General features: G+C 36.9%; 1 pseudogene; it reads left to right on the top strand.

Annotated features, from left to right (window-relative positions):
• Window positions 1-385: 385 nt before the first annotated feature.
• LOC143550095 (WAT1-related protein At2g39510-like) lies at window positions 386-14,313 on the top strand (annotated as a pseudogene).
• The last annotated feature ends 200 nt before the right edge of the window (window positions 14,314-14,513 follow it).

Genomic DNA, 14,513 nt, shown 5'->3' with positions numbered 1-14,513 from the left:
AAAATATTTTTCCAATTCTCCAAAATTAAAGACAACAATCATAGACAGTGAAATAGAGAATTAGTTCTCTTGACATAATGACATGCTAAAAGTCAAAATTTTTAAATGTTCAGGCTAAGCGTAGTGGGGCAACAAGTCCGGCGATTTTGAGTGAAAATCGCCCTCCTAGGCGATTTTAGGGCGATTTTGGGACCGGGGTGGGGGGGTGAGGGGGCTGCGAGAAATACATGTCGCATTTCAACTTGGAAAACTGTTATCAAACGGTCGAATTAATAAATGAAAAAAATTAATTAACAAAATATATATAAACACCCAACCAATTTCACCCTTTCATTTTATACCAACTCAACCTCCAAAACCCATTATCATCCTATTTTCAGCAAAAATGGATTTGACAAATACTACCGCCATTGTGGATCAATTTATTGAGAATAACAAGCCGACAGATAAGCTCATAGAAAAGGTGGAAGAGCAGGACGATGCGGTTACGATTTCATTTAGGACCGTGGTAAATAAGATAACTTCTGCTTCTACTAGTTCTCGCCCGCGCACGAGCTAAGCGTTTATCGTTCAAGATCGTGAGGCCACGAACGATTTGTTAGAAAACCACGATTGTTTGATGCAAGACTACTTCAACAACCCGCCTAAATACGACGACGCTAAGTTTAGACATCGTTTTCGGATTTCTAACGTTTATTTTGTGCATTGCAGGAGATTTGGAGCGCGAGTATTCGTATTTTCAACAAAAATGTGACGCAAGAGGAATGCTATTATTTTTATGTGTATTTTTTATTTTAAATTTTTGGGGTATTTTTTTATTTTAATGTTGTTTTTTTTAATTTTAATGTATTTTATTGATTTATTTAATAATGAAGTTTTAATTGTTTATTTTAATTATAAAAAGAAAAAAAAATAAGATGACGTGACGATGGGATGAGGCAGTATGAGGCTACAAACCATTACACTCTAAAATGAAAATTGCCCCAGCTAACGTAGCGTCACATGTCGAATATTGCCTCCAAAATAGCCTCTCCACATAGTCTTAGAGAAAGTCCATGTGTATAAATACCACTACAATCTTCAAACCATATATATGTTACACAGAACATAACCTGTAAAACCATCATGTCTAACTCTAAAGAGTGGTTTAATAGGGTATATGTCTGTGCCAAGCCTTATTTGTTTATGATTTTCTTGCAGACTTCATATGGTGTGAATGGCTTAGTTATCAAGTCTGCACTAAATAAAGGCTTGAATCATTACACTTTTACTATCTACCGGAATGCGTTCGCAGCACTGTTCTTCGGCCCTTTCGCTTTCTTCCTTGAAAGGTCTGTCACTTCGTTTAATATGTTACTACTGTATTTTACTTCCTTGTTATCATCTGTTTGATGTGCAAACAGGAAAATTAGGCCAAAGATGACTATTTCCATCCTCTTGAAGATCTTGTTGGTAGGATTACTAGGGTATGTATTCGCTATTTTGTACTGTTATTTGAAAAATGAAAGAGAAAGAAAACACAAAAAATTAATAGAATCACGATTCACGTACAATCATTGTTTTTAAAACCGGACTGAAGATCGAACCGGTCATCTTACTTGTTCATTGGTTGTACCGGTCGGATCGGTCTGATTGGATTAAAGAATCAGACAACATTGTAATAAATTAAAAAATGTAGACAATATATAAAATATAACAAATTCATCCTTTAAATACAAACTAAAAGAAATGTAATAATCAATTATAAACAACTTTAAAGCATTAATAAACGAATTAATTATCATTTTTAATACTAAAATTGTTTTAAAGTTCTATTAACTAACTATATAATATTTGCATTCATGAAATTAGAGTAATAAACACAAGTATCAAAAATGAATCCAGTTTAGCATTCTCTAGTTCTTGCGTCTCATTTATCTTAGTTGCGTTTTGAATATGGTTTGTTTCCTTACGAAGCTTTCATGCGGTAGAATGTAAACCCATAAACTAATAGTTATATAATAACAGTTTCATATAATTTTGTGTGCTCATGAGAAAACATATTTTCTCCCGACCGAAAACCCATTCTTTACAAAATTTTCCAAACTTTTTTTTTTAATTTTTTTGGTAATTCTTATTGTTGTAAACTGTAGCATGGGTGTTTAACATATTTGTATGAATGATTACTGGTTCATAGCAAACTGGAAACTAGTTTTCATGTAGTTCTTTAATGATAATGGTCGATTTTTAATAACAGGCCAGTCATAGACCTGAACTTGTTATATGCTGGAATGAAATTTACGACAGCTACTTTTGCAGCAGCTTTGCGCAACGTTGTTCCAGCCCTTACCATTGTTATGGCTTGGATCTTTAGGTATATATATTCTAAACATATAACTTTTGGGATGACTATGTGCGACATTGTTTCAGCCCTAACTTTTGATACGGCTTGGATCTGTATGTATCCTTGTTCCTTAAGTTTACTTACCTTTGATACGTTTGCTAACAATACACATGATTTGACTCTCTACATGTGCATACAAAATGGGGATTTTTTTTTATTTTCTATTTTTTCAAAATAGGAAGAGAAGTGAAGGGCAAATTAATGGTTTTTGGGGAGTTTTTTTTGTGTTTCCAGGTGACTCGTCATTTCAAATGACGGATCCTAAAAAAATTATTTTGGAATCTGTAACACTAGCCGTGCACTAGAACCTCTATATATTTTTAGCATCTGCCATTTGAAATAACGGATCACCTAGAAACACGAAAAAAATTTCTCTTTCCTAGAAGAAATCATTTTTCCTTCACTTTTTTTTTCTACTATTAAAAAAGATTCTACAAAATGGGATAAAAAATCCATAAATAAAAGCTTATGTAACATGTTCAGCCCACTCTTTAAATTTCAATCATATATAACTTAAGAACTTAGTGTTAATGTAATATTGCATAAGTGCGGGGACCTAGTTGCCGTACTTACAAACCTAGGGGGTTTTTGAGTTAGTTTTTCTCCTATTCTTGTCTAATAAGTAATTGTATGATTATAAATTGGGTTTATTTGTAATCAAGTATTCATAATTTATCAATCAATACAATAAAGGTTTAGACTTGAATCTTATTGTCTTCAATTGGTATCAGAGCTAGGGTTGAGGTTCAAAAATCACTGGCGAGGATTACCGATCAACGAAGGTTTGGCAAGTAAGGACGGTGAAAACCGCAAGAGATTGCGACGTGCTACGATTGTAAATCAAGAAGCGGAGATAAAATAACAAGATTCCGGCGAACAGGGTTTAACTGGCGGCGAACGAAATCTTCTGGTGTTCATCGAATTTTCGGTGAGGTTGGCGCCAAGTCTCCGACAAACAAAGAGTTATTCGTGGAAACCCGGGTTACGGAGAAAGTAGTTTCGTTTGTCGGCGGAAGGCATAAAACATAACAGGGAAGTTTTATTTTCAATTTGTGGATCTTATATAAAGTCATAAAATTGTTTTTGTCTTTTTTGACAATTAAGGCCTACGCAGTTGAATAATAAGTATTCTTGTTGAATAATAATTTCTTTTGACCATACCAATGACTTTTACATACCCTGTGCATCCGAACACTTTAACATGTGAAAGGTTCGGTTTTCTTCCTTTAAAACGCTCATACGGAGTCGAATCCTTCAAAGATTTTGTTGGTGACTGGTTTAGTAAATAAACTGAGTGATGAACCGCTTCTCCCCATAGGTCGTGTGGTAGTGACATCACCTTTAACAAACTTCAAGTCGTACCAAGTATGGTTTGGTTTCTTCTTTCAACCACCCCGTTTTGATGTGGGATGTATGGGGCCGTAAACTGATGTGCCACACCTATACTTGATAAGTAATCTTCCAACACATGGGATGTAAACTCACCCCCATTGTCGGTTCCTATGGTTTTGAGTTTCTTGCCCGTTTCGTTTTCCACCCTTTTCACAAAATCTATGAGTGAGCCCGCAACTTGGTCTTTCGTCTTTATTATGAAAACCCACATATAGCGGGTGTAGTCGTCAACAACTAGTAAAAAGAATCGGTTGCCTCCATGTGTCTCGGGAGTAATCGCGCCACAAAAATCGGCATAAACAAGCTCGAGTGGTACCTTTGCACGATAATTAGATTGTTTCGGAATATCCGATCTTGTTTGTTTGCCTAGCATACATGCATCACAAATTTGCATCGGGTGTTCGATTCTTGGCACTCCATCCACGAGTTCCAAAGACCCCGAAGGGCATCGAAATTCAAATGCCCCAATCGAGCATGCCATATCCATGCAACATTATGCAAATTGACTTGTAAGCAAACCGGAGAAACAACCTTTAAATTAATTTTATAAACCCGGTTAAAGGAACGCGGTACCTTGATTAGAAGTCTTCCATCTTGTTCGAATATCCATAAGATACCGTCCTGGATCCCGATCTTGCATCCTCCTTCGTCTAATTGCCCGAGACTTATAATATTATTTTTGAGAGATGGAATAAAATAAACGTCACTCAAGGCTCGTTGTTCTCTCCTTTGACCTTCTACTACTATCGTGCCTTGACCTTCGATTTCAACACACGAACCATCACCGAAACTTACTTTACCAGTCTTGTTACGATGGGCGTTGGAAAACCATTCCGGATTTCTCGTCATGTGGTTACTCGCCCCGTTATCAAGAATCCACATGTTTTTATCACATGCGGTTGAAGCATATTGCTTCGGATAAACCATGTCTTCTTTTAGAAAAACGACATCTTCCTCACTCCGAGCTACCGTCATCATGTTTAGAACTGGTCCGCCATCTTGAGTTAGGTTACTTTGATCGTTTGTCTCATTGTTTCGGTTATGACATGATGTGGAAAAGTTTCCTAGTTCATCACATCGATAACATTTAATCGGTGTTCTCCCCTTTGACCTTCTACTACTATCGTGCCCCGACCTTCGATTTCAACACACGAACCATCACCGAAACTTACTTTACCGGTCTTGTTACGATCAATGTTGGAAAACCATTCTGGATTTCCCGTCATGTGGTTACTCACCTCGTTATCAAGAATCCACGTGTTTTTATCACATGGGGTTAAAGCATATTGCTTCGGATCAACCCGGTCTTCTTTTAGAAAAACGACATCTTCCTCACTCCGATCTACCGTCATCATGTTTAGAACCGGTCCGCCATCTTGAGCTTGGTTACTTTGATCGTTCTTCTCCTTGTTTCGGTTAGGACATGTTGTGGCAAAGTATCCCAGTTCATCACACCGATAACATTTAATCTTTGACCGATCCTTCTTCACTCGAGGTTCTTTCTTTTCCCGATCCACAACCTTACCTTTTCCCTTGTTCTTTTGACTTGATTCAGTTACCATCTTGCCTTTCCCGTAACGCCTTTCTTTATTGCTTTTAGATTTCCATTCTTCATATGTATATGGGAATTGTTCTTGCTTACCGGACACGGGTTTGTCTTCATCTCCAGATCGTTCCTCAAACGCTTTTAGGAATCCAACGGCTTCAGGGAACGTCATGGTCTTTATATCGGTAAATTGTTCATTAGTAGCAACAATCGCTATATACCTCTTTCTCGGAACGGACTTCAAAAGCTTTCTCACAAGGGTCTTTTCTTCAAACGGTTCTCCAAGATTACTTGCTTTGGAAGCTATTTGGCTTATCTTGGTCGAGAAGTCATCAATCGTGTCCGTTTCTTTCATCTTGAGTACATCGAACTCATGTTGAAGAGACTCAATACGTGCTTCTCGAACCCTATCAACCCCAACGAAACTAGTCTTAAATGCATCCCATATCTCTTTAGAGGTGGAAAGGTGAGCCACTTGCATCACCAAAGCCTCCGGCATGCATTGATAAAGATACACAATCGCTAACCCATCTATCTTCGGGTCAACCACCGTTCCCGTTCTTGGTACAATATCCTCCAGCAACCCTTGAACCTTGAATATAGCCTTGATTTTTACCATACAAATCGTTTAATTGGTGGACGTAAAAATCGGAAACTGAATCGAGAGGGAACTCGGTTCTTTGGGAAAACCGACTTGATTACTTGGCCCATCTCCTTGATTACTTGGATTGTCTCCCATTTTAGTAACGAATAGGCTATGAGTTCAAAACAAAACAAAATAAATTGTGTTTTGTTCTGTTCTTTGAACTCTCGTGTCCACAAAAGAAACCAATTAAGAATTAAATTGCAACAAGAATACTTATTATTCAACAAGAAACCAGTTATTACGAACCGACAATGGGGTGAGTTTACATCCCATGTATTGGAAGATTACTTATCAAGTATAGGTGTGGCACATCAGTTTACGGCCCCATACACCCCACATCAAAACGGGGTGGTTGAAAGAAGAAACCGAACCATACTTTGTACGACTCGAAGTTTGTGTAAGGCGATGTCACTACCACAAGACCTATGGGGATAAGCGGTTCATCACTCGGTTTATTTACTAAACTGGTCACCAACAAAATCTTTGAAGGATTCGACTCCTTATGAGCGTTTTAAAGGAAGAAAACCGAACCTTTCACACGTTAAAGTGTTCGGATGCACAGGGTATGTAAAAGTCCTTGGTACTGGTCTAAAGAAATTAGACGACCGAAGCATTGTGATGATTCACTTAGGTACTCAACCAAGAACAAAAGCCTACCGTATGATTGATCCGAGCAAAAGGAGAGTAGACGTTACGCGGTATGTCAAGTTTGACGAGTACGCGTGGGCTGATCTTGACAAGCAAGAGGGCGAAAAGTGTCTGGAATGGACCGAGTTTATTGTCAGGTACGATATTGAACCCGAATCGGAGCAGGTGACAACCGGGTTTGGCACCGGATCCGTAGACCGACATGATAGCGGTGAGTTGGTTCATCTCAGAAACGGAAGTAAGTCATCAAGTTCGGAAGGTGGCATCCCACCTGTAAGCCCGGCTAGGCCCGACACTGCCCAAACGAAGAGCCGTTACAAGTTATTCAGCCGTGTCGAACTACTCGAAAGACCGTTTTACCCAAGAAATTTAGCGACTTTTTGGTTGAAGGTATAGCGACACCCACCGATCAAGACCCGACAACCGATGAGGTAAATCTCCTATTATTATTCGATGATAAACCGCTAAATTTTCATAAGCGAATAATGAAAAACATTGGAGAAAAGCAATGGAAGCGGAGATCGAGTCGATTGAAAGAAACAAGACATGGCGGTTAGTCGAAGCACCACCCAAAGTAAAACCGATAGGTTTAAAGTGGGTATATAAAATCAAAAGAGATGAAGCTGGGAAAATAACCAAGTACAAGGCCCGACTCGTAGCTAAGGGGTATGTTCAGAAATATGGGATCGATTTAGAAGATGTGTTCGCACCAGTGGCGAGAATCGAAACCGTTCGACTTTTACTCGCGTTAGCAGCAAACCGAGGTTGGGATGTGCATCACTTGGATGTAAAATCCGCGCTTCTTCATGGTGATTTGAAAGAAGAGGTGTACGTATTTCAACCGGATGGGTTCGTTAAGAAAGGTGAAGAAAGAAAAGTGTACAAGTTGGCTAAAGCGTTATACGGTCTACGCCAAGCTCCAAGGGCGTGGAATACTAAACTAGACGGGTCGTTAAAGGAACTCGATTTCACTCGATGTAAACAAGAACAGGCGGTTTACAAAAGGTGTTCCGGTTAAAGGCTACTACTCGTTGGAGTTTACGTTGATGATTTGATAGTCACGGATACAAGTGTGCTAGAAATTGCAAATTTTAAAAGACGAATGGAGTCAAGGTTCGAGATGAGTGACCTCGGGTTGTTGCATTACTATATATCTCGGGATCGAAGTGAAGCAAAGTGATCGTGGGATAACGTTAAATCAAAGTGGTTATGCAACAAAGATCCTAAATGAAGCAAGTCTTTGGGAGTGCAACTCGACTCAATTTCCTATGGAACCGGGCTTAAAGGTGTCTAAAGAAAATGAGAATCCGAAGGTAGATCCGACCAGTTATAGAAAGATAATCGAAAGCTTGTGGTATTTAACTCATACGAGACCCGATTTGAGCTACTCGGTTGGTTATGCAAGTCGGTTCATGCAATCACCAACTCAAGCTTATGCTCAAGCGGTTAATATATTCTCTGATATCTAAGAGGTACACTAGACTTCGGTATTACTTACTCAAGAGGCGGAAACAGTATGTTGCACGGGTATAGTGATAGTAGTCATGCAGTGGATATGGATTATGGTCGGAGCACCTCAGGTTTGATTTTCTACTATGGTACATCACCGATATCATAGGTTTCTCAGAACCAAGGAACGGTGGCGTTATCATCATGTGAGGCTGAATATATGGCAACTACATCGGCTGCATGTCAAGCCTTATCACTTCGGGGGTTTTTGCCAGAGATGACTGGAGAAAAGGAGGAGTTCGTGACGTTGAAGGTGGATAATTCATCGGCTTTTGCCTTGATGAAGAACCTGGTTTTTCACGGGAGAAGCAAGCACATCAACACACGATACCATTTCATTCGGGAGTGCATCGAGAGAGAACAAATCAAGGTGGAGCATTCTAGTGGAGATTTGCAAAGAGCAGACATCCTTACAAAAGCGTTGCCACGGTTGAAGTTTAACGAGATGCGAAGCTTCATCGGTGTCACAAGATTAGGGGGTGATTGTTAGTGTAATCTTGCGTAAGTGCGGGGACCTAGTTGTCGTACTTACAAGCCTAGGGGGTTTTTGAGTTAGTTTTTCTCATATTCTTGTCTAACAAGTAATTGTATGGTTATAAATAGGGTTTATTTGTAATCAAGTATTCACAATTTATCAATCAATACAATAAATGTTTACACTTGAATCTTATTGTCTTCACTTAGCAGCATTAGGAAATTTGATATGTTTTTTCTAAGCAAATGATTATTTATATATTAGTAGACTTGAGACGGTGAAGATGAATAGTTTACATAGCCAAGGGAAGATCATAGGGACATTAGTGACGGTTGGAGGAGCCATGATAATGACACTGATAAGAGGCCCTGCACTTCAATTTCCATGGACAAATCACCATAGTCATCATAATCAAACTTCTCTTAACATTATCAGTACTCAAGACCACATTAAAGGATCTCTCATGGTCGCCGCCAGTTGCTTTTCTTGGGCAGGTTTTATCATTATGCAAGTAAGTTTTCCTTTCATATTACAATCTTGTTTCACGAATTATATGAAATGAAACAAGAATACAGAAGCATTTGATGAGTCCTGATTGAATCATCTATGGAATACTACATCAAAGTCAACTTTATATAGTCTTTGTCACAAAAGTAAACAGTGTCGGATCCCGGAATTTATTCATGGGAGTCAATCAAGAGGCTTAACCAAAATTTGAAGGGATGCAATCTGGATTTTTGCGTGTAATGTACAATTATTTTTCATAAGGCCAATCCTTGCCCCTTCTTTTTGGGGTAGGTCCGCCCCTGAAAATAAATACTTATAATAAATTGAAAGTAATGTTAATATTAATTGTGTTTTCTAAACTATTACTTCCTAAAAATGCGATGAATAATTAATCACACTGAAAAAGCAAAAAAAAAAAAAAAAATGAAACGAGAGATTAAAAAGTTAGGATATCTAATACTACGCACAATACCAACTTGGTATTTCTCTACTTCAAATCTTGTAAGCTACAAAAACCTTTTAAATTAAACAAATCTAGTCTAACAAGTGAACCAAGTCACTAGCTTCGACTGCAGCACCTTTACGACTAATTTTCCGTGAAGTGTAATGCATAGCCAAAAGACATAACAATGTTTGAAAATAATGTTTATATGATATTAGTACGAAAATTTTGATGAAAAAAAAAAGCTAATTGTCTTTGTTTGTGTGGTGCAAAATAGGCACTTGCATTGAAGTCGTACCCGGCTGAGCTCTCTCTCACAACGCTGATTTGTATAAGTGGCTCATTGGAAGGCTCCATACTTGCTCTTGTGGCTGAGAGAGCCAATACCTCAATATGGTCAATTGAATGGGACATCAAACTATTTGCAGAAATTTACAGTGTAAGAAAAAACATAATGATCTTCACTCTTCATATCTATCCGATTTTTTGCTGACATTAATATATCTGGTTCATCGGTTATTAGCGTTGGATTAATCTAATCTTAAAAAAAGGTCATTCATAATTGCAGCTAATAGTGATTCACCAAGATGTTGTAAAATTTGGGTAGTTTGGTATGATCTTGATCAACTAGGTATAGAATTTTAATTGTGTCCCAAATATGAGCTTCAAATACTTGAAACGGATTTTGGCAATTGAAATGGAACAAGGAACTAGATTAATGGTTTAGGGTGTCAGTTTGTATAGGGCCTTAAACACAAATAAGCATATACTACAGTCTACATGTCTCCATGCATGCATGTTTTTAATTCTTTACCTCTTCGTCCTCTGAATATACTGACACAAATGTATGAATTGAGTTACTTGTTTGTAATATTATTTTGGCTAACAGAAAACGTAAATCAAACATTTTGATCTTTAAAAATATAGAATTGCTCATGGTATTCTCAAATATAAGTGGCACTTGTTGGAATTAATTACCAAGGTTCACATATATGGGTCGAAATTCATAAGAGCAATTTAACTAGTTGATTTAACTTGAGTTTTTGTTTAGAGTGAAATGTGGTTTTCGTTCATGTGGTTTGTCTAAATTTGTGATTTTAGTCCAATAGTTTCAATTGTACGATTTTCGTCACTGTGGTTTCATTTCACTTGCAAATTAACCCGACCTCACTAACCTCGTTAAGTCTGGTCGTTAAACCCATCAATGTGCACCTCACGTGAGGGGCAGTTTAGTACTTTTCTCCCCAAATAAACCCCAACCCTAATTCGCAAGCCCTCTCACGTGAAGGGTTGAGGTTTATTTAGGAAGAATAATGACAAAATTGCCCTCCCGTAAAGTGCACGCTGATGGGTTTAACGACCACACTTAAAGGGGTTTAGTGAGCCCGGGTTTGATTGCAAATAGAATAAAACTACATGGACGAAAATCGCATATTTGAAAATATTGAAGTAAAACTTCATATTTGGACAAACCAGATGGACGAAAACCGCAGTTTGCTGTTTTGTTTATTTGAGTTTTGAGTGTATATTTTGGGTCAATGGATAAAACATAGGATTGTTATGTTTACTTCGGAGTGTGTGAACAATCCAAAATAGTAGGAATTCATAGTTTTCAATTAATCAATAGTAATAACCTAATCCTTGTGTTACAATTTATTCCATTGGAGTTGCTAATTTGTTTTAGCAATGGCATTGCAAAGCTTTTTGCTTATTTTTAAGAACTTCCTTTTCTTCACATGGTGTGCATATAGGGAATAGTGTGTTCTGGATGCGCATATTACATTTTTGGAGTCGTAATGAAGGAGAGAGGGCGGTTTTTGTGACAACTTTCAACCCTCTTGGGACGGTTGTTATGGCCATTTTGGGGTCTTTTATTTTAGCCGAGCAACTGAACTTGGGAAGGTATGCTCATGATCTTAGTTGATCACTTTATTTTCATTTTTTTCACAATTCATAAATTGAAGAGACCCGTTGTCACACTCTAATCAGACTATATTTTAACCGGACCCACACATTGACCAATCAAATAACTTTTATTTTATTACTTCACAATGTCTATTATATTTTGTCTCTTTGCATACCAAACACTAACTTAAAGTTATATTTTATTAAGGTCTTAAACTTTATTTAAAACAAAGTGTAGGTCCAAAACGACCACCGAACAGTTTTGCTTTAGATAAACGTGTCGAGACGGGTGCGGTAAATCAAACGACCGAACAAAAATATAAAGATAATATGGACAGTGAACGATCTCGTTGTCGGTTAAAAGATTTGATATTTAAAAGATAGAACCGACCCACCCAAGGTGAGCTACCCTCGGGTGGTGATTTACAACATACAACACACAAATAAAGAACAATATTCTCTATTTATAACATAATACAAGTAAACTAGAAGATCTTTCACCGTTGAAGCTAAACGTGTGCACCGAAGCTCTCGTTTCGTGTCCAGTTTTCTCGCCGACATAACTTATTAACTTGACCATAAATATATAATGGGTTTCGTAATTTGATGTCGTAAGTCATTAAAATTGGCCTTACACAAAGTGAGCTTGGAATACTTGATTAAGACTATCCACATTGGTCTAGGTAGTTGATACATGAGATTTCCTTAATATTTTAAAATGACAAAATGACAAAAGACGTCCTTTATGTTTTCACGGTTTTTCAATGGACGTCCTTTGGCAAAGTTATTGACAGAAAACATCCTTGATATTTGAAAACTCTATCACGTTTTGTCCTTTGACTCTAACCCAGTTAAGTATTTTCGTTAAATTTGGTCATGAGCAATACACATGAGGGTATATTTGTAAATATATTTAATAACTAAAAATAAAACACACACACACACACACACACATATATATATATATATTTGAGTGTGTAAAATAAACTCTCTCTCTCTCTCTCTCTCTCTCTCTCTCTCTCTCTCTCAACCACCACCAGCTAACCACCACCGTAATTAACTGGATTGGATGTTGCCCCCATTTATACACTCAATTCTCACCATAACCCCTTTTATTATTCTCGTTTAATGTCCGGCAATCACTAAATTGATGTTGAGCCGGCCAAACTAAACATGGGAAGGTGATTGGATATAGAAAAAGGGCAAAAATGGCATAGTTGTATCAAAGATTAAAAGGCCAAGAACCGATTGACAGAGATAATAAGGTGAATCTGTGTAGAGGTTAAGGTTGGTCTATGTTTCTCGTTCACCGGCGCCGTTGCCTTTGTGCCAGAACCCTAGCATCGCCAGAAAATCCTAAATGGGTTTTGGATCTCTGGTGTCGGGACCCTAGCTTGTGCCGGAACCCTAGCAACGGGTTTTGGATCTCTGGTGCATCGCTGCGGTGGTGGTGGTCCGGTGGGTTATGTGGTGGAGAGAGAGAGAGAGAGAGAGCTTTGAATTTTTCTTTTATTTTTATTTTTAATTAGTAAGTAAATTATATTTATGAATTTTCAAATATACCCTCATGTGCATTGCACATGACCAAATTTAATGAAAATACTTAACTAAGTTAGGGTCTAAGGACAAAATGTGATAGAGTTTTCAAATATAAAGGATGTATTCTGTCATTAAGTTTACTAAAAGATGTCCATTGAAAAACCGTACAAACATAAATGATATCTTTTGCCATTATGTCTTTTAAAAACTTATATTTGATGTTCATTTATACAGGAATCTTTATAAGTTTTCACGTAATCACGACCTTTTACATTTAGTTTTAATAATCGATTTTTGTTTTTCTAATCAAATCGATTATCACTGTAATGTATATGAGTTATTTTAAGAAAATAAATCCTTTTCTAGTATAATAATTTATATATTAATGTACGGTATAAAAGAATTGAAAATGTTAAATAAAAAAACGAAATAAATAACATTTTAACCAATAACTACATTTAAAATGAAAATAACTTTGTTATACAAGTCTTTTAAGCACACGATTTACATCTAATAGAGCATTCACATCCCATGATTTATGTATATCTTCATAATTTAACTAACAGTCATTATTTTTTAAAATTTATCTCTTATTTTAAAAAAACTTCTAGCATTTCATTCTCCTCTCTATTTTTATTTAACTTTTTTCACATTTCTCCATGTTTATATTACAAATTACCATAATGCTTATGGTACAAACAAAAATGAAATGAAGATGTAAAAGAGAAATAGACAAGTACTATACATTTTAGAGACGAAAATGACCAAAAGAAGGGTAGATTAGGTCATGGATCCCAAATTTTTGGACGGGCAAAACCCTTGCATATGAACATCTTCACCCCGGGCAGTCGCTACAATCGTGCCCTTCCTGTGGGCCGTGCCACCTCAACTACAGGTGGCCTCCGACACTAGTGATGGAGAGAACTTAAGAGACTTTAAAGTTTATGATCAAGAACTGAATAACAAGTTTTCAAAACCTTATATGTGTGTGTTAATAACCTTTTTAACTTCATATCACCGAAAATATAATGAATATTTGGATATGAAAGCATAAAGCAAAACTTCTAAATTGGACTACAGTACTTCTTCCCGCCGTTTTGTGGGAAATAAATTTCATAAGATATTAAGATTGTTTATTTTTTTAATAGTGTTATCGGAGCGGTAGTTATAGTGGTTGGCTTATATATGGTCTTGTGGGGCAAAAGCAAGGATCAAAACCAACAAGATCAGGAGTCATCAATAGATCAACAACACTAGCTATGATGGCATGAAGACAATGATGTTTAAACACAACATTGTTGAATCTTGTGAGAAAGCATCATATGCTCATGAGTCTGTTTGAGGAATAATCATGTTTTATGTGTTTCTTTGGTTCATCCATCATGTTTACTCACGTTAGAAGAATGACGAAACTCACAGCATAATAAAATGTTAGAAGCTAAGAAAAGAATCATAATATCATATTCACATGTACAATAACAACATAGCATACACTCCTCTTTTTTCTTTCTTTCTTTTTTT

The sequence above is a fragment of the Bidens hawaiensis genome, unplaced genomic scaffold (genome assembly GCF_021521415.1).
Source record: "Bidens hawaiensis isolate Kalapana, Puna unplaced genomic scaffold, B.hawaiensis_p1.1 tig00000978_1, whole genome shotgun sequence".
NCBI lineage: Eukaryota > Viridiplantae > Streptophyta > Magnoliopsida > Asterales > Asteraceae > Bidens > Bidens hawaiensis.
The sequence above is the reverse complement of the archived record's forward strand: the minus strand, read 5'-3'. Positions and strand labels throughout refer to the sequence as shown.